The sequence below is a fragment of the Eretmochelys imbricata genome, chromosome 1, assembly GCF_965152235.1.
Source record: "Eretmochelys imbricata isolate rEreImb1 chromosome 1, rEreImb1.hap1, whole genome shotgun sequence".
Classification (NCBI taxonomy): Eukaryota; Metazoa; Chordata; order Testudines; family Cheloniidae; genus Eretmochelys; species Eretmochelys imbricata.
Genome location: NC_135572.1, coordinates 264,848,323 through 264,867,592, shown reverse-complemented (window position 1 = coordinate 264,867,592; position 19,270 = coordinate 264,848,323).

Sequence of the window (19,270 nt, the reverse complement as noted above, 5' to 3'; positions counted from 1 at the left end):
TGCTGTGAAGATCATTTTCCTAGCCTGTTGCCTTGATGATGTCTCCCCTCTCTTTGCATTCTTCTACTGGATCACACTTCTCTGTTGCATCAGACACAAGCTGCTTGTCTTCACTTTCAAGGCCCTTCATGGCCTTTCCCCATCCTACCTACCATCTCTCATTCACTATTGAAATGTCAGCTCCCACCCCGGACACCAGCCTCTATCACACACTTGTTACGTTTTCAAAGAAGCACTTTTGTGTTTTCTCCCATGCTGCTCTCACATTTGGGAGGAGCTCCCCATAAATATTTGCAAAGCCGTCTCATTATCCACCTTCAAATCCCTCCTCAAAACTCTCCTGTGCTGTGATGCCTACAAAAAACTTGACAACAGTTAGGCCACTGTTGCACTGAGACCATTTCCTATCATGCTGAACAATATTTTCTCATAGTTTCCTTTGTACTACCCCATCTGTCTATATCCATCTGTCGTCTCTTGTCTTATGCTTAGATTAGAAGGACTTTGGGGCCGGGATTGTTTTTGTTCTGTTTGTACGTGCCGAGCACAATAAGGTCCTGGTCCATGACTGGGGCTCGTAGGTGCTACAGTAATAGAAATAAATAAATAATGATATTTAGGGTAAACTCATGATTTTGCTTAAGGAAGAGGAGATATGGTGAGATATCCCCTGGATGAAACTATTGAGTCTCTATGAGAAAATCCTATCATGTATTTTTTTTATTTATTCATTGACTTAGTGATTAACACAACAGTAGATAAGCACTTTCCATAAAATGCACAAATCATCAGGCATTGACCCAATAAGTGTCCATCAGTGTCCCACAAGTTACTAAGAATTCACCTGCCACAAACATCCAACCAGAAAGAAACAAATCCCAACAAAGGCTTGGTTGAGCAAATGTGTTTTGCAGTTTTATCTGAAGATCATCCCAGGCAGATCATTGGGGAAGTGAATTCTAAAGACAAGAACCATAAATTGACAATGCCCTGCCACTGGTCATGAATAAATAATATCCAAGAACCATGCAGGAAATTCCCCCAGCTATTCTCAATCATCATGGTGGAACACAGAGAAAGTGGTGATCACTTAGCCCTTTTCTACATTAGAAAGGGTTTGCCGGTATAGCTATACTGACAAACCCTCATAGTGGAGATGCAGCTTATACCAGCAAAAGATTTCTTTTGCCAGTATAGCTTATACCAGTTCCCCAAATGAAATAAGCTATGCCAGCACAAGGACTTTTTTGCCAGTATAACTGCATCTACACTAAGGCTTTTGTTGACATAGCTATGTCAATTTGGGGGGTGACTTTTTCACACTCCTGATTGACATCGGTATGCCAGCAGAGCCTTTGAGTATAGGCAGTTATGATAAGGTGGCCCCTGCCTAGAGCACCCTCCAGCAGCAGGCTGTGACTGAACAGGCCTGTCTGCCTCAGTTTCCCCTTGCAGAGTTCCCAGTAACTCCACACCAGGCTTTTTCTCTGTCTCAGTAATACCCATCTTTGAGGCCAGTTAATTACCAAAACATAGTCCACACAATATATAACAGAAGCCCCAAAACACAGTCCATTTATCACCCCCAGTGAATGTAGTCCTTAAAATCCCATATCCTTGTCCATCAATATAGCACATACCATGCTCCAGCATCTTCCACCACACCCTCCACTTTTGTCCTTTTGCCAGGACAGCCACCCAGCCCTTCCAGCTGGAATGCATCTCCCCTCGTCCCAGCAGGAGCCCCCAAAGCCTCGCTGCTGGGAGTTCATCCTCATGAAGAGAGCATCCCTCAGCTGTCTGGCTCCAGCTCTCCAACATAATGTCAGCAGGTAAGTCCCACTACTGCTCCCCCGCCTTCAGCTCTGTCCAGTTTAGAAGTCATCAGGAACACCCTGGGCTGCTCTCCGGTTTTCAGCACTCTCCAGCCCTGCCTCTGTGGCTTAGGGAGGTCAGCCAGCAAACCCCTCTTGCTGTTCCCCTGCCTTCAGCTTCCCCATAGGAACCCCCTCACAGCTTCCTTCAGGGACCTCCCACAGTCTCCTGGTTTCTAGCGGCTTCCACCTACCAATTTTCTGACTCTCCTAGGCTGTTGTCAGGCAGCTCTCACTTGCCCCTTTTCCTGATTTACTCTCACTAACCATCATCAGGCACTCCCCCATTTATACAGCCCAGGTACCCTCTCTTAAAACCCAGTCAGAAGGTAGCGGACAAGTCACAGGTGTACTGGCCTCTTTCCTCTCATAGGGTTGATGTCACCCTGTGGCACCAAGCCTTATACAACTGGTTCCAGACCTTTACACACAACAAGAGGAATTAGAGTACAGGGACCTGACTGAGACCAAACATACCCTCTCCTGACCACTCTCTAAGTAAGACCTAGAGCATCTTTGGGGCTCATAGGTAACAGACTGTAAAGATTTTTAATGTTCAAAGCACAGTCATTGTAATTCCCTTCTCCATTCATTGTGAACTTTGAACCTGGAATGCAAGGGAGGAAAAGGTTAGGGTGAAGAACATGGTCACTCGTTCCTCATCCTGAGTGTGGTATAAATAAATGTCTGAGATAGAATAGACAGATAAATGCCCATGTTTGCTGGGAGACCTGCTACCCTGTCGACTGGAGAAAAAGAGGGGCGCAGGGGAGGAGAGAAAGGGAGAAAGGACAAGGAAGAAAGAGGGGAGCAGGAAAGAAGAACATGAATGGAGAAGAAAGACAGGGATGTGGGGAAAGATAAAGTACAGAGAAGGAAGGGGAGAATCCATCCACTTCTCCAAAGGCATGTGTTAGGTTTCCAAACCTGACTACACATGTCCTGTTTGCTAATTTATGAGAGGCACAAAATTGGACCAAGTAGCAGCTGGGCTGTAAATCACTCCTCTTGGCTAAGCCATGCTGAACTAGATGTGCAGAGGGGGAGAGGCTTGAGTGAGTCAGAACCCAGAGCCTCCCCTTCTTTGAGTCATTGCTTGAGATATGTCCTCTAGGCTTCCAAGATCTACAGGTATCGTGAGATGACACTCATCCTTCCTAGTTCTTTCTGATACAGGAGTAATGGAGCCTTGCATCTTTCCACTGCCTGACCCCCCGCTGCACCCTCCCACCCTCCTCAACACACTTTTATCTCCATGGTACTAACAATCCTGCTGTTCCAGATGCTCTCTCCAATGCCTGTTTTTCCATTTGTTTCACTCCTTTCAATTGTCTACCTTCCTCCTCCTCTCCCTCTCTCTCCTTTTTCCTCCCTTGTTTCATTTCTCTCTTTCCACTTCTCTACCTCTCTCTTGTTATTATTTTTCATATATCTGACAGTAGGGCCCAGAGGACCCAGTCATGGATCAGGGCCTCACCATCCCATGCACTATACAAATGTATCATGCAAGACAGGCCCTACCCCAAAGAGCTCACAGTCTAACAACAATCCTAAATGACCTGCTCCCTCTCCTTCCCTTTCTTCATCTTTGTCACCATCCTTCTTTCTTATCTTCATCTCTCTTTTCTTCCTGTCTTTCTTTGCCTTCCTAGCTGGGGAGAGGGCATTTGGAAGAGGGAGGGAAAGCATTTCTGGGGGGAGGAGGGTTATTCGGGGGGGCAGCCATAAGCAGTGCTAAATTTATGCCAAGGCTTGCCAGGGCTGAGCCATGGCACCTCTAGGCTTGGCAGTTCGTAGCCCCTGGCACTTCTGGGCTTGCTGCATCAGTTACAAATATAAAAAAAATTGCTTGAGCCCCAGCACATAATTTCTTGAGCCCTGGCACCTCTTTCATTACAAATTAAGCGCTGGCCAGAAGGATGGGTAGAGAGGGACCTCTCAGCCAGCGACGAATGAGGCTCACCAGCTGAGGAAGCTGTTAGAGATGACTATGCTGGTTGTATCAGTGGGATGTGGCCATGCTGGCACTTAGTTGATTGAGCTGCAATTGACTGAGGCTTTACCCCGACAAGTTAGCAGGGCAACTTCAATGGCTTGTTACCTCCCTAACCATTGACGAACGTGCCTTTGTGAATGGTTTGATGGGTTGGATCACAGAAATCCCCTGGGGGCTGCCACCTGATGTGCCAAGACTACTTCTGCTCCTGCTTTCCTGCCCTGTCAGTTTAGGACTTCAGTGCCCTGCCTGGTTTGAGCCAGACCCGCTACCCTGCTGCAAACCCAGACCCAGGTCTGAATCACATCCCCTAACTGCTGTAGGCTTACCTGAAAGCAGCTTACAGAAGTGTTCCTGTCTTTAACACACAGATGCCCAACTCCCAATGGGGTCCAAACCCTAAATAAATCTGTTTTACTACGTATAAAGCTTATACAGAGTAAACTCATAAATTGTTTGCCCTCTAAAACACTGACAGAGAGATATGCACAGCTGTTTGCGCCTCCCCCACCCTAGGTATTAATACATACTCTGGGTTAATTAATAAGTAAAAAGTGATTTTATTAAATACAGAAAGTAGGATTTAAGTGGTTCCAAGTAGTAACAGACAGAACAAGTGAATTACCAAGCAAAATAAAATAAAACACGCAAGTCTATGTCTAATCAAACTGAATATAGATAAAAACCTCACCAGTTCCAGTAAGCTTCCTTTTACAGACTAATCTCCTTCTAGTCTGGGTCCAGCAATCACTCACACCCCCTGTAGTTACTGACTTTTGTTCCAGTTTCTTTCAGGTATCTTTGGGTGTGGAGAGGGTCTCTCTTTAGCCAACTGAGGCAAAACGGAGGGGTCTCCCACAGGCTTAAATAGACTTTCTCTTGTGGGTGGAGACCCCCTCCTCTCTCCTATGCAAAGTCCGCTACAAAATGGAGTTTTGGAGTCACCTGGGCAAGTCACATGTCCATGCATGACTGAGTTCCTTACCAGCCAAGCCACATTCCTGGGAAAGCCCAGATGTGGACTGGCGTCTCCAAGTTCATTGTTGGCTTAAGGGCTTCTTGATTGGCACTTACTGAGACTAGCCTTTTCTCAGGAAGCTGACCAACTGCTTCACTAAAACTTACTCAGAATCAAACTAGTATGCAGCCAATATTCATAACTTTGAATACAAAAATGATACATGCATACACATAGGATTAATAGATTCAGTAGATCATAACCTTTACAGAGATATTTTACATGGCATATGTAGCATAAAACACATTCTAGTTATGTCATATATACATTCATAAGCATATTTCCATTAAGCCTTATGGGGGGCACCGTCACAATGGACTTGACAGTCGATTGATCTTTCTAGTCCAGACAAGACCTCTGACAGTATGTTCAGACACTGACTGGATGTCTTTCCTAACTGGCTGAAGTCCCTTAGAGTATACGGCTAGTAGACACCATCCATCCTGAAATGTCCAGGATGGTCCACTGACCTATAATTAAAAAGTCCCACATTCCTTTGGAAAATGTAGAGGTCACGGCCAGGTATGGGGGTAGAGAATCTAGTCTCCTATATCTGGGGAGGGCTTCAAGGGAAGGGGAGGAGACATCGAGGGAATTCTCCTAAAAAAATGAAGCTTCCAGGAAAGTTACCTTTACTAACACCCAGCAGGAAGTAATGATGGAGATTCTACGAGTAGGATGCCAGTCAGAAAGAATAAACTGTCTCTCCATCCTTCTTCTCTCACTCCCCTCTCTTCCTCCGGAAAGTCTCTCCTCTTTCCTCCAACCTAATCTTCTCCCTCCTATCTTCCCTTTCCCCTCATCCTACTCCCCTCCCACATCATCTTCCCAACCTACTTTCCTCCCCACTCTCCTTCTTCCTTTCTATCCTCTCCTTTGCTCCCCATCCCACCCGTCTCTCCACCCCGTACCACATCTCTGACCTTGAAAGAGAGAATGGAATTCCTCAAGGCGCCTTCCCAAATAGCAGCTAATGACTTGGCTTTTGGCCAGGTCCTGCCCTGATGGCTCTCTCTTGTGAACTGGCATGCCGAGCATGGGAGGAAGTTTTTGGAATGAGAGCCAGGAAATCCACAGGCTGACCTGGTAGTCCTAGGGAAAGCCAGGTCTGCATTAATTATTCTTGTAAAATAAGCAGCAGAGTTTAGTGTCTGAAGCGTCTTGCCCCCCACCCCCGAAATAATGTCCAACATTGCACATGTTCAGTGCTGGTAAATGGGGGAGAGAGTAGTGGGAACAGACACCACCAACATGAAGACTTGGACCAAACTTCTGCTAGCGCAAGCAGAGAACTCAATAGAAGTGCTCCATTTTTACCAGCAGTGAATGTGGCTCTCTTTGTGTTCTCTTTTGTCTCAGGACCTTAGCCACCACCTCAGCCACTCACAGACCCACCTTACCCCCCTCGCTCCCAGACCTCAAAGGGTCTCGCTGAAAGAAACTGACACATTTGAAGACACTGCTCCCCAGTCATTCCTATAGAGACTGGCTGTGTCAAATTATGTGCTGTTCTGACAGTAAAGCAAAAAAGAGGTGGAGAAAATTCCATGTGATTTGAGACTTGAACTCTCACGCCCAGTGAGGCTCAGGAGAGCAGCAGAGGGTCACAAACATACTTTGATCTGACAACAAGAAGCATAAGGACATCAATACATGCATCAGCCAGCTGTCCAGTTGAATAGGACTTCTACTTCAGAGATACTGTCTGAAAGTTTCTTGACATTTTGTGGTCACTTGTGGAAAAGTCACTGTTGCACACAGTTAAAAAGCATTGCTAGGGCTGACCAGTGCAGCTTTGTTACCCATGTAATCAGCCAGCTAGTTTAATTACACAGGAATTCTTACATCAGAACAGGCTTTTGGTGCAAGCACTCCAGTATCCGTCTTCTTGACACATCAAAGCACACCGATTGTCTTTCTCTGGTACCCCATTTGCCACAGTGGTTTATGCCAGATGTTTCAGAGCACGGTTAAGAACAAAATGCATCTGCACATTTCTGCAATACAGCAATTTCTTACCCTTGCTGGTGATCAGCTTATGCCCTACAGGCTTGATACCTTTAGCTAGTGTCATGGCAGAATAGTATACTATATAATATTATATATACTATATAAATGTATAGTGCTTTTTCAGGTCTCACTATGTTATATGCTGCAACAGTATCATGCAGCAGTGAGTTCCGCAAGCTAGTTAGGTATTGTGTGAAAAAGCATTTCCTTTTATGCACATTGAAATGTTTTTTATCAAGTGTCTCTCCTTTATTTTGGCTAAGGATAAATAGGAAGAGTTTGGCTGGTCTTCTCCCTCCCATTAAGTATTTCATAAATTTTTAGCATCTCTCCTCTCACCAAGCTCCTTTTTCCTTGCTCTTTTGGGTGATACAGAAAGATAAAGTTTAACTGAGAGTTAACACAAGCAAACAAACAAACAAAGTCAAACCATGGAACAATCACTCATTTATAGTTTAGGCCCCAGCTCCTACTTCAATGGGACCATTCACAGTGTTTAAAGTTAAGCAGGGGTGTAAGTCTGTGCAGGATTGGGGCCTCCAATGATTAGTATAACAGGGCCCCGTTCTTGCTTGCAACCGCCAGGCACTACTGTAAAACAATAAAAATAGCAAACAACAGCAACACAGAGGCCTCCAAGAGACAACCTTCTGATCAGTTAAAGGTTTCAGACTGGTAACCGTGTTAGTCTGTATCAGCAAAAATAACAAGGAGTCCTTGTGGCACCTTAGAAACTAACAAATTTATTCGGGCATAAGCTTTCATGAGTTAGAACCCACTTCATCAGATGCATGGAGTGAAAATACAGCCCCCCCCACCTGAAGCAAATACTCACCAGCAACTACACACCACACAACAAAAAAACAACCCAGGAGCCAAACCCTGCTACAAACCCCGGTGCCAACTCTGTCCACATATCTATTCAAGGGACACCATCATAGGACCTAACCACATCAGCCACGCCATCAGGAGCTCGTTCCCCTGCACATCTACCAATGTGAGATATGCCATCATATGCCAGCAATGCCCCTCTGCCATGTACATTGGCCAGACTGGACAGTCACTATGCAAAAGAATAAATGGACACAAATCTGACATCAGGAATCATAACATTCAAAAACCAGTAGGAGAACACTTCAACTTCTCTAGTCACTCAATAACAGACCTAAAAGTGGCAATTCTTCAACAAAAAAAACCATCAAAAACAGACTCCAGCGCGAAGCTGCAGAACTGGAATTAATTTGCAAACTGGATACCATCAGATTAGGCCTGAATAGAGACTGGGCGTGGTTGGATCATTACAAAACCTAAATTTAATTTCCCCAATACTAATTTCTCCCTACTGTTACTCACTAGGGTGACCAGATGTCCTGATTTTATAGGGACAGTCCCGATTTTGGGGTCTTTTTCTTATGTAGGCTCCTATTACCCCCCACCCTCTGTCCCGATTTTTCACATTTGCTGTCTGGTCACCCTATTACTCACACCTTCTTGTCAACTGTCTGTAATAGGCCACTCTCTTACCACTTCAAAAGTTATTTTTCCTCCCTTGGTATCCTTCTGTTAATTGATTTATCTCGTTAGACTGACCTCACACTTGGTAAAGCAACCCCCATCCTTTCATGTATTTATACCTGCTTCTGTATTTTCACTCCATGCATCTGATGAAGTGGGTTCTAACCATGACAGCTTATGGCCAAATAAATTTGTTAATCTCTAAGGTGCCACAAGGACTCCTCGTTATTTTTGCTGATCAGTTAAAGTCCCTTTACCAATGAAATGTCTGGCTGAACCTCCCTAGAGCTGATGTAGTGAGTATCTTTACATTTGATTGCATACACACAGTACTAGTCACCGCCTCACCCCCGCCCTCTCTACGCTGCTACACCCAGGCAGTGTTCAGAGAACACAGCTGCTCTGCTGAGAACAAACACACGTACACCTATCTGCATGCTGCCCCAGAAGGAGTGGGGAGAAAGACATTCCCCAGACAGGACAGACTGCTTAGGTGTTACAATAGGCAAGAAAGGTAAGATCATCCCTGACATAACACATAACAGGTTTAGGTTGGATATTAGGAAAAACTTCTTCACTAGGAGGGTGGTGAAACACTGGAATGCATTACCTAGGGAGGTGGTAGAATCTCCTTCCTTAGAAGTTTTTAAGGTCAGGCTTGACAAAGCCCTGGCTGGGATGATTTAATTGGGGATCGGTCCTGCTTTGAGCAGGGGGTTGGACTAGATGACCTCCTGAGGTCCCTTCCAACCCTGATATTCTATGATTCTATGACTCTATGATAACACGGTCATGGTTAGTCTGACACTGAAGGAAAGAGCTGACTAGCACACTACTATCTGGAGCAACTTTGGGAGGAGAATGTTTATTATATCCAGCTTGTTCCACTCAGAATGTCCTTGGCCTAGATTTGCAAAGGAAACAATTGGCTTAAAGGTCCATACTGCTAAACCTCCCTTTCCCTGCCCTTCTGTTAGCATGCTGGTCTCCTGCAAAGTCCCAAAAATGATCCTTTTACTTTGCAAAGATAAGACTGCATTGTGCATCACTTTTCAAGGCAGGTTTTGAGAATATGTCTGTGGTTTGTTCTCCCATCTTTAGGCTCCTTGTAAGGAGCTATTAGTCTTAAAGGTTTCTTAATCCCCCAACTAAATTTATCAGCTGTTGATTGCAGCCAAGAGTTAAGCTAAATTAAACTTTGGAATCCCATGTACAGTGTATCAGATGCACTTAAGTTCGGTGGAGCTGCGAACCACCGAATGTCCCAGTTATCAAATGCCAGGAGACCCGTCCTTCTAATGAGGTTTCTCAGAGCGCTTTCAGCTATTCCAGACCGACACAGCATTCACCACTGAAAACTGATCCAAGGAAGCAATCTGCCACTTGAACCCATACTACACAGCAAGGGTGAGTGTGCGTGCAGACGTGTGCAGTTGTGTGCATGTATGGAGGGGATGCGTGCTATGGCTGTGTGCACGTTTGAGGTGTTTGTGCCAATACATACACGTGGTATACATCTTTGTGTGTGTGTGTCTGCTCTCCATTACTTACCTTCAGGTATTCTCTTTCTCTCACTCAGCATCTGTCACAGCTGTCACCTCTGCAACCCCCACGGCTGCTCTCAGCCCAGACAGTGAGACATAAAGAGACTCACACAAACATTACATACACCATCCACATAAAGAATTGGTTGGGTTTTGTGACACCGTCATGTTCCCCCACCTTCCAGAACTGTGCAGTTCTGTGCTATCCCAATGTCCGAAGAGGCACAGCTACTGACCCGCATATGCCACAAAAACAGGCAAGGTACAACAGAGGACTTCTCCGGTTAAAAATACCTAGAAAAAAATACGGACATTTAAGAGAAAGAGGAATAGGATACAGGCCTTTCACCTCTAGGTCACCTGTTCAAAATTCAAGCCAGGTCAAAAGTCATGGCTATCTAAAAGTTGCTCAGTGGCCATGTAAAATGGCCAACTTCCTAGCAGACAGGTCTTCTGATCACAAAATAAACACCTGTTGGTGCTAATCAGTCCCTTTGTTGGTAGTCTCAATAACTGAGGGCCTGATCCAACTCCTATTAAAGACTACGGATAGACTTCCATTGGCTTTAGTGGGAGATGGATTAGCCTCAGGGCAAGGGAGACTGAAATCCCATCTCATGATCTAGAAGTGGTCCCTGCAAGACAAGGGTAAGGTACATTGGTGAAGCAGTATGGGGAAGCTTGTGCTGCCAGAGGCCACACAGTTCCTGCTCTGCAGACAATGGAAGATTTCTCTCTCTGAGGCTATCAGTCTTTTTTCCCAGCATAGTATTAACTTTTTCCTAGGAAAGGAAAAGGGAAGGCACGTGGAATTTGAAATTCTGCCATCCCATATCCCCACAGCTACCAGACACAGAACTGGGAAGGGAAGTGGGACAAAACACAGTCTACACAGCATAGCAACAGGCAGGTGAACAGACCCCGATACAACAGCTCAGAGAAACAGATGCTAGTTCACTGCCCTCCTCCCCCCATCACCCACCAACCATGCTGAGTAGAAAAATCAACAGCAGGGGTCTAGCCAAAGCCATGTGATCGGGTCAAGTATCACTCTCAGGAATGTATGTCACTCAAGAAATAGGACAAACAGCGAGCAAGTCACCTGATTGTACCCATAGAAGTATAAAGGATGCCCACAATGTAAAGAATGCAGTCAGGCAATGAGCTATCTCCCTATCCCGTGTGTGTGTGTCTCTGTGTGTCTTGTGTCTGTGTAGCATTAATAGCATGTAACCTGAAAGAGAACCCTCTGCCCAGCCCGTCCCGAGACAGAAGAAAACCCTCTCCTTTTCAGGAGAAAAAAGACATCCTCCCATCCTGACTGTGGCTTTTGGGTACTGCCATGGCATACAGGTTTATGACTGTCAGGGTTCCTTCCCCACTCTGAACTCTAGGGTACAGATGTGGGGACCCGCATGAAAGACCCCCTAAATTTATTCTTACCAGCTTAGGTTAAAAACTTCCCCAAGGTACAAACTTTGCCTTGTCCTTGAACAGTATGCTGCCACCACCAAGCATTTTAAACAAAGAACAAGGAAAGAGCCCACTTGGAGACATCTTTTCCCAAAATATCCCCCCAAGCCCTACACCCCCTTTCCTGGGGAAGGCTTGATAATAATCCCACCAATTTGTACAGGTGAACACAGACCCAAACCCTTGGATCTTAAGAACAATGAAAAATCAATCAGGTTCTTAAAAGAAGAATTTTAATTAAAGAAAAGGTAAAAGAATCACCTCTGTAAAATCAGGATGGAAAATACTTTACAGGGTATTCAGATTCAAAACACAGAGGATCCCCCTCTGGGCAAAACCTTAAAGTTACAGAAAACAGGAATAAACCTCCCTTTTAACACAGGGAAAAGTCACATAAAACAAAAGATAAACTAATCCGCCTTGCCGGGCCTACCTATACTGGTTGCAATATTGGAGACTTGGATTAGGATGGGTTGGAGAAGATGGATTTCTGTCTGGCCTCTCTCAGTCCCAAGAGAGAACAACTATGTAAACAAAGAGCCCAAACAAAAGCCTTCCCCCCCCCCCCCCCAAGATTTGAAAGTATCTTGTTCCCTTATCGGTCCTTTGGGTCAGGTGCCAGCCAGGTTAGCTGAGCTTCTTAACCCTTTACAGGTAACAGGATGTTGCCTCTGGCCAGGAGGGATTTTATAGCATTGTATACAGAAAGGTGGTTACCCTTCCCTTTATATTTATGACAATGACTAATATGAATAACTAGAGAGAATCAAATCCCCACTCCACCTGAAAAAGGCAAAAGAGGCCCACCTCAAGAGAGAGAAGGTGGACACTTCATATGTGATGTACCAGCTACTGAAGTGGTTAACCAATGAGACGAGGTCCTCCAACGCACTCAGAGTGAAAGCAGTGGGGGTGACCCCATAAGAGGTGCTATCTTTCTATGGTTCATGCATTGTGACCTCCATGACTCAGCTCACCAGAAGAAAGAAAGAATGATCCATTGGTAGGGGGTCTGGGACTCAGGAGGCTCCGTTCAATTCCTTGCTCTGCTAAAGGCTCCCTGAGTGATCTTACACAAGTCACAGGCTTTCTCTGTAATGGGGATAATAGTGGTGTTGGAAAGATAAATACATTAAAGATTGTAAGGTACTGAGGGCCCTACTAACGGAGTGGCTGTACAAGGACCTTATCTAGTCCAGGGAGGTTCACAAACGGTGGTTCTGGCAGGAGAACTAAAAGGGAGGATGTCTCTGGTGGGCATGGCAATGCGTTAACTTCTGTTGGGAGATACTCGACACTAAACTCCCTTAAAAAGAGACAAGTATCAGAGGGGTAGCCGTGTTAGTCTGGATCTGTAAAAATGGCAAAGAGTCCTCTTTGCCACTTAAAAAGGAGAGATGATGCTACTGGGCAGAAGCAAATGTAGGTCTACAGGGCGAGGCAGTTTCAAGGTGCAGGCTCCAGGCAAGGCCGTGTAGAGCTCTATAGGGCAGCTGATAAAGCGCTGTCATCTTTTGAAAATAATATTGTGAGTCTTGGGGGGGGGCGTAAAAATGTAGCTACTAAGTCGTAGACTCCTGTGCCTGGGAAGAATGGATTTTCCCACAGTCGAGGTGTGAGTGGAGTAGGGAGGGATTATGGGAAGGGTTGCTTAACAAAGCTTTGTAAGGGGGAATTGTGGTATACTGGGTGACTAGGAGTGCATATACTGAGACAACAAGGAGTTGCTCTTGGACAAAACATCTCATCAGAAGAAAGGGCATCAGAGGGATGCTGCTGAAGATTTCAAATCTCCAGTCTGAGATTCACCTGGAGGCCTCCCAGATGAAGAAGGGAAGAATGGTGCTGGACAGGCAGCCTTGAATGGAGATTGAGGTCCTCTGGCATTACAGCCAGTCCAGCATGGGCAGCAGCAGTGTAAGCCTCCCTCACTCGTTGCCCCCTACCATCTGAGCTGGTGAAACAAAAGCAAGGAGTGAAGGAAGTTCACAGTACATGGCCTGTTCAGTCCTTGAACTCTCCACTGAGATACCCAATTAGGGTCAAACCAGGTGGCTGTTTTTGTGATGTGGACATTTGTCCATAAGCAACTGGGCTGAGGCCCTCCAGCTCATTTCACATAGCCCATTGAACTGAACAGAGTAATGACTTTTAGTTACTACTATAGTCTTGGGCTGGATTCAAACTACTGACCTAAAAGATAGCAGGGTCTGTATCCTGTAGCCTCGGGGGGAGCGGAACCATTAGATAATGAAATATTGCCACTTAAATTACCAACTGACAGAATCTCATCCCTGTCTGAGGCTAGTTATAGACTTTCTTAGCCAGCACTTTTCCATGGTATGTTGGCAGGAAAAAACCCAGAATGAAGTTCTGGGATCATCACCATGTTGCCTACCCCAGTTCCGTCCCGGCCCCAGGACAGCTGGAGCTACAGGAGTCCTGTACAAACTTCTGACTATTAAAAGACATTTCATTTTGCACTTTGAGTTAGCAGACAAAAAACATCTGATTAGCTGAAAATCTTTACAAAAACCAGATTCCTTCCACTTGGAAGCATGCTCATAATCCAAATTTGGGGGACATAGTCTGGGGATCCAGATAACCACGAGACCCCTGACTGCTAAAACTGAAGGTAAGTCTCATTGAAGGCCATTTACCCTGATCTAAATCCATTCAGTTCTCCCATCTCCCCAGCCTAGTGTAAGTGTGGATAGGTAATGTAGCCACCTTTCTGTTGAGCTAGTTTATACCGGTATATAAACCCCTGTGGAAATAATTATATGGGTTTGTCCACCCCAGTGTGAATAACACCACAGTGGCAATTACGACAACTGCCTGATAGATGCAACTACCTATTGTAGAAAAAACTGATTCTTTCCATTCCCCTAACCTGGGGCTCAGGGCTTCCCACTGGGGCTAACAGCCATTTTTGCTTTTGTAGATATCCAGTTGAGAGTTGCTGGGAGGTTTTATGACACACAGATCTATTTCTTCGGCTCTATTTTTTTGTTTTCTTGATTAGTGAGCTGAACCCAGCTCTCACCAGGGGCTTATATAGAAATGGTTATCACTGGTTTTGGTTTGTATTCTCTCCTTCTGCTGTTACCTCTCAAGACCTTTCCCTTGCTTTTCCACATCCTTTACAGTATGTTAAGAGCAGCAAAGGTCCCAGATCTCGTCGCTGGAGTGGCCTGCTGGTGACCTACTTCCAGCATCAAGTATCCATTTACAGTTGCTAGATTCTGAGTCAATTTTCACAGAAGCGGGTTCAGAGACTAGAACTCACAAACTTTGATTCAAGGATTATAGAGTTCTAGCAGGTAAAATAAAGGAACTGTTCCATGGACTGACAAGACGTAACAGAAACTAATAAATATTTGAGCAGGTCTGACATCCAGTACCGGGTAACAAGGCATACAAACAAATCATAGAGATAATTGGTATACACGAAAAGATTGACATATTTCAGTCAGAAAGTAGTGGTGCAAAAATATGCGTGTGCCCACACACAGGAGAAGATATATCATCACACCTCAGCAAAGAACACTGGTATACAGAAACAAGTTTGAAAGTTTATTCCTGGTGAGAAAAAGAGCTTTGCACTCTATGTATTTTCAAACAGCAGGCTCTGAAAAATGGGTGATTTCTTTTAATTGGGATACATTTCATGCACAGTCTGTTAAACGGATCCTTCCCTATTTCATGCACACGTACCAGAGTGGGCTTTCCCACACCTACTCCACCCAATACCCGTGGGGCATTTTGCTTACTCCTTTTTAGGCTAAAGCTTAACATCCTTTAGCACTCCAATGTGTATTTCAAATGAGATACAAAACCCCATTTGTTGTCATTAAAGATTCCAGGGTACTCTTTGTAAGAGCAAGGGTGTTTGCCCTAAAGCCCCTGTCAGGCAATTACTTTCCACCTACTTAATAATTCCTACTGCACTTGCATTAGTTAAAATTATTCTTCACTTCTCCTCCCCAAAAAAGGGTATTGGTAGACAGCTTCTGGCACAGAAGAGATGTTACATTGCACCCCAGATGTGGCTGCATCAGAGCTGGTCCCAGGGACATGCAAGCAGTGTAGCTGCATGGGGCACCCTTTTGGCAGACAGCTCACGAGGGCTGGGAAGAGTGGCAATACTGTATTTTTCCCTTTTTTAAATAGGAAGAAGATGGAAGAGAATCAGCTGGAGCCTCAAGAGAAGAGAGGGTGAGTCTGACTGCAGCCTCATGAGGAGTAGGGGGAAGTGGACGGATACAGCTCAAGACTCATAATGAGGACACAGAAGAAAATGGTGCCATCTAGGAGAGTCTTACCCTTCCTCTAACAATAGGTCAGATCAGCACCGAGCTGCATTTCAATAATGGGTGAAGTGATCCCTACAGACAGCATATGCCCTATAAAGTGCTTTGAGACCCTTTTAATTGAAACGTGCTACAGACATCCAAGATATTCTTTTAAGTATTACAATCCCTGTGGGGATTGTTTTCAAATCTAATTGGCATTGTGCTCAGTCACTATGTCCTATGCGCGCCCCTACCCCCAGCAACTTCAACCTGATTTATTATTCTTGGATTACTTCCTGGGGGCAGGATGGAAACTGCCACAGATAGTTAGGATAGCCCACGAGCTCCGAGAGTAAAGCAATCCTATATTATCCTTGGCACCGCAGTACTGGAAAGATGCCGACAAAACTGGAGGGAGTTCAGAGATGAGCAACAAAAATGATTAAAGGGCCAGAGGGACTGATTTATGAGGAACGATTAAAAAGAACTAATTATGCATAGCTTGGCTGACTGATGACTGGGGGATAACATAACTGTCTGTAAAAATATCTGAAGGGTACACATGCCCAGAGAGAGAGGAATTGTTCAGGGTAGACCAAGGAGATAGAAGTGGGAATAATGGGATAAAAATGAGAAAGGAAAATTTAAGCTGAATAGCAGGAAACATTTCCCATCAGTGAGAGCTACAAAACTGGGCAATATTCTCCCAAAGAAAGTGATCGTGTGAGTCACTTAGCAAACAATCAGAAAGGGAATTTGGTGTTAGGGAAAGGTGTCAGATTGGCAGCCCTGCAGACTGAAGTCTCTTTTTATCCACATAATGGATACAGCATGGAGCACTGCAAGCTTCCTTTCTAATGAGCTACCAATGTGCACCAGTCCTGACCCTGAGGGTTTCTCTCAGCTGGGTGTGAGCTCAAACATAGCTCAGATGTTGGTGTGTGTGGACAGTAGGGAGCCCAGGGGAAGCACCCAAGTAAGAGCCCAAGTTAACTCTGCAAGGAAGCCATACTCTAAAAGAGAAAAGTGAATTCTGTTTCCAAGGCCTACTCAGTTCTTGATCTCTCCTGAAACAGCCGGCTGAGGTGGCAGCTGCATGTCTATTGATTAGTGTGATGAGACACCATCTCTACCCAACTAATTTCATATAGGCAAACTTTCACTGATCAGATGTCAGATTCTAACAAGATTCAGTGACTCCGGACCTGGGCTGGATTCATAGCAGTGACCCAGAAGAGTCTGGGTCTGCATCTCAAGCTCACCAAGTGGAAAAAATATTAGCTAATGAACTATTGTCAGGTAAATTAGCATCTGACAGAGTCCTCGCTCTCTGTCTTCTGACAGAGGGGTGTGGATTTTCTTCCCTTTTTGTGAATAGGCTTCAGCAGGAACCACCTCCACGGATAAGAAAGGATTTCAGTCTCTTCCTCTAATCTGTGTGGCTTTCCCACTGCTGGACTAAACAAGGCAATCACATTGACTAGCACTCCACTTGCTCTGCATTAGCTGCTGGGTTCTCGGTCCCCACTGGTGGACAAATACACACATTTCCACACATCAGGCCAGATAGAAGGGAGGAGAAAGGCAGGGCCACAGGCCAGGAGGAAAGGCATACAGCCCTCATCTCCTCAAACCAGTTAAAAGAAGAAAATAAGAGGGAAAGGCTGCCCTGCTAGCTGCCAAGAGGAGGGGGAATAGAGCCCCCTACAAACACCCAAGAGGATGCTGCCATCCCCAAACCAGCATTTACTCTTGTTACCACATCAGTCGGGTAGGAAGTGGTGACTTGAGCAACAAACTCCATATTGCAGGTTTAAGCAAAGGGCACATTGTGGGACCAAGCTGCTTTAGTAGCCATCCTACCTGAGGGAAACATTCAAGAACATAAACCTCAGCTAGCTCATAACATGACTAGATACACCGTCTCATCCACCCAAAGCCAGGGCAGTGGGGCAGCTGGGTGTTGGAGGGAGGAACAAGGAGTTCAGGATCACCCCCAAAATATAACAGCATCTCCATCTTACCATTGTCTGAACTAAACTCTGTGGTGGACTGGAAATTCAAGGGCATGTACAAGAAAGTAAGTATGTGATAAATAACCCAAGGGACACTCGACTGAGCTTCAGAGCTGATTCCATACAATGCCCGCTTTTGAAATTGCCTCAAGCTGCTGGAGAACTTCCAGTATGCCACCACATCCAGCACCAGAGTGATGCAGAAACTAGAGGGCTTTGATGCAGTATTTAGGTCCAGTCACCTTGCCTATACCTCTGTTATGTTCCCTCCCCTCTGGAATCCAGCACTCACGCCAGGAAAATAACTCCCCAGAGGAGAGCTTCAGATGTGTTACTGATGTGTCTGACCATTTCCGAGCAATCTGTGTTGGTTCTGCACTTGAGAGCAGTTGGCTAACAAGCCCTGAAATAAAAAAAAAGACATGCCTTTTTTTCAGCAACAAACATCCAGCAGATAGATCAGTGTGATTAGCGAGCCCCTGTAAAAACGCCAGGGGAAATGAAAGTAGCAAAGGGAAGTGCCCTCCCTAAAATACTGAAGGGCACATGGGGCTCAGTGCCACTTAATTATTATTCTTATTTTACTAATTATACAAAGCAATCAATAAATCAGTAGTAATGAGCACCTGCCAGAAGATGGCAGTGGATTGAGATGAGACAGCTCCATTTCCTGGCCCTTCTGTGTTAAAGGGGGCCTGAAGAAGAGCTTGTCTCCCCACAGAAGTGGGTCTAATAAAAGATATTACTTCACCCACCTTGTCTCTTTACAGAAGATTATTCCCCGTGGCTCAGTCTTGTCTGAGAGCAGGATTCCACCTTAGCAAGGAAATCAGGGTTAAGCGGTAACACTTTCAGTGCAGGCCAGCTTTGGGGAGGGGAAGACCTTATTGCCTCTTGTACGGAGAGGGGATTTGCCAAGGCAGCAGACAAGAAAGTTACAGGATCCCCAATCCCTAAACCTGCTCCCCCTTAGTCTCTGATGCCTCCTTGAGCAGGGTACGTCTTCCCACCCCTTCCTTCCCAGATATAGCGGGCCTCCTTTCACCTGGGGCTCCCTGTCTGAGCAGGGCTCTCGGCGATCACTAAGGCAGCCATTTGCCCCAGATGTCAAACTGAACCCTTAGCACTACAAACTCCATAATAAAAGCGTCGCTTGCCAGTCTGCCAAGGGAACAGGTTTCGGGAGCTAGGGGAAGATGGGTGCCAAGGATTATTAATAGCGCCCCTTGATTAGCTAGCGGGGAGGTGAATGTGATACTGAGTGTGTCCCTGGGTAGCTGACACCGGTGAGGAGGGGGTATCACCCACAAAAAATAGAAAAGGCCAGGATCCTATATAAGTGGGGTTCCCAGCCTGGCTGTCACCTCCTTTGGCCACCTCCAAATCTAACAGCCCTTCCCACAGCACTTGGGAGTGTTCAGAAGGTAAGCAGCGAACAACTGGCCCACTTCCATAGCAAGGATCAATTCGTCCTGGCAGAGCGGGAGAGCAGGACTCCAGCCTGAGGGGAAAAAGGGGGAAATTCACCCC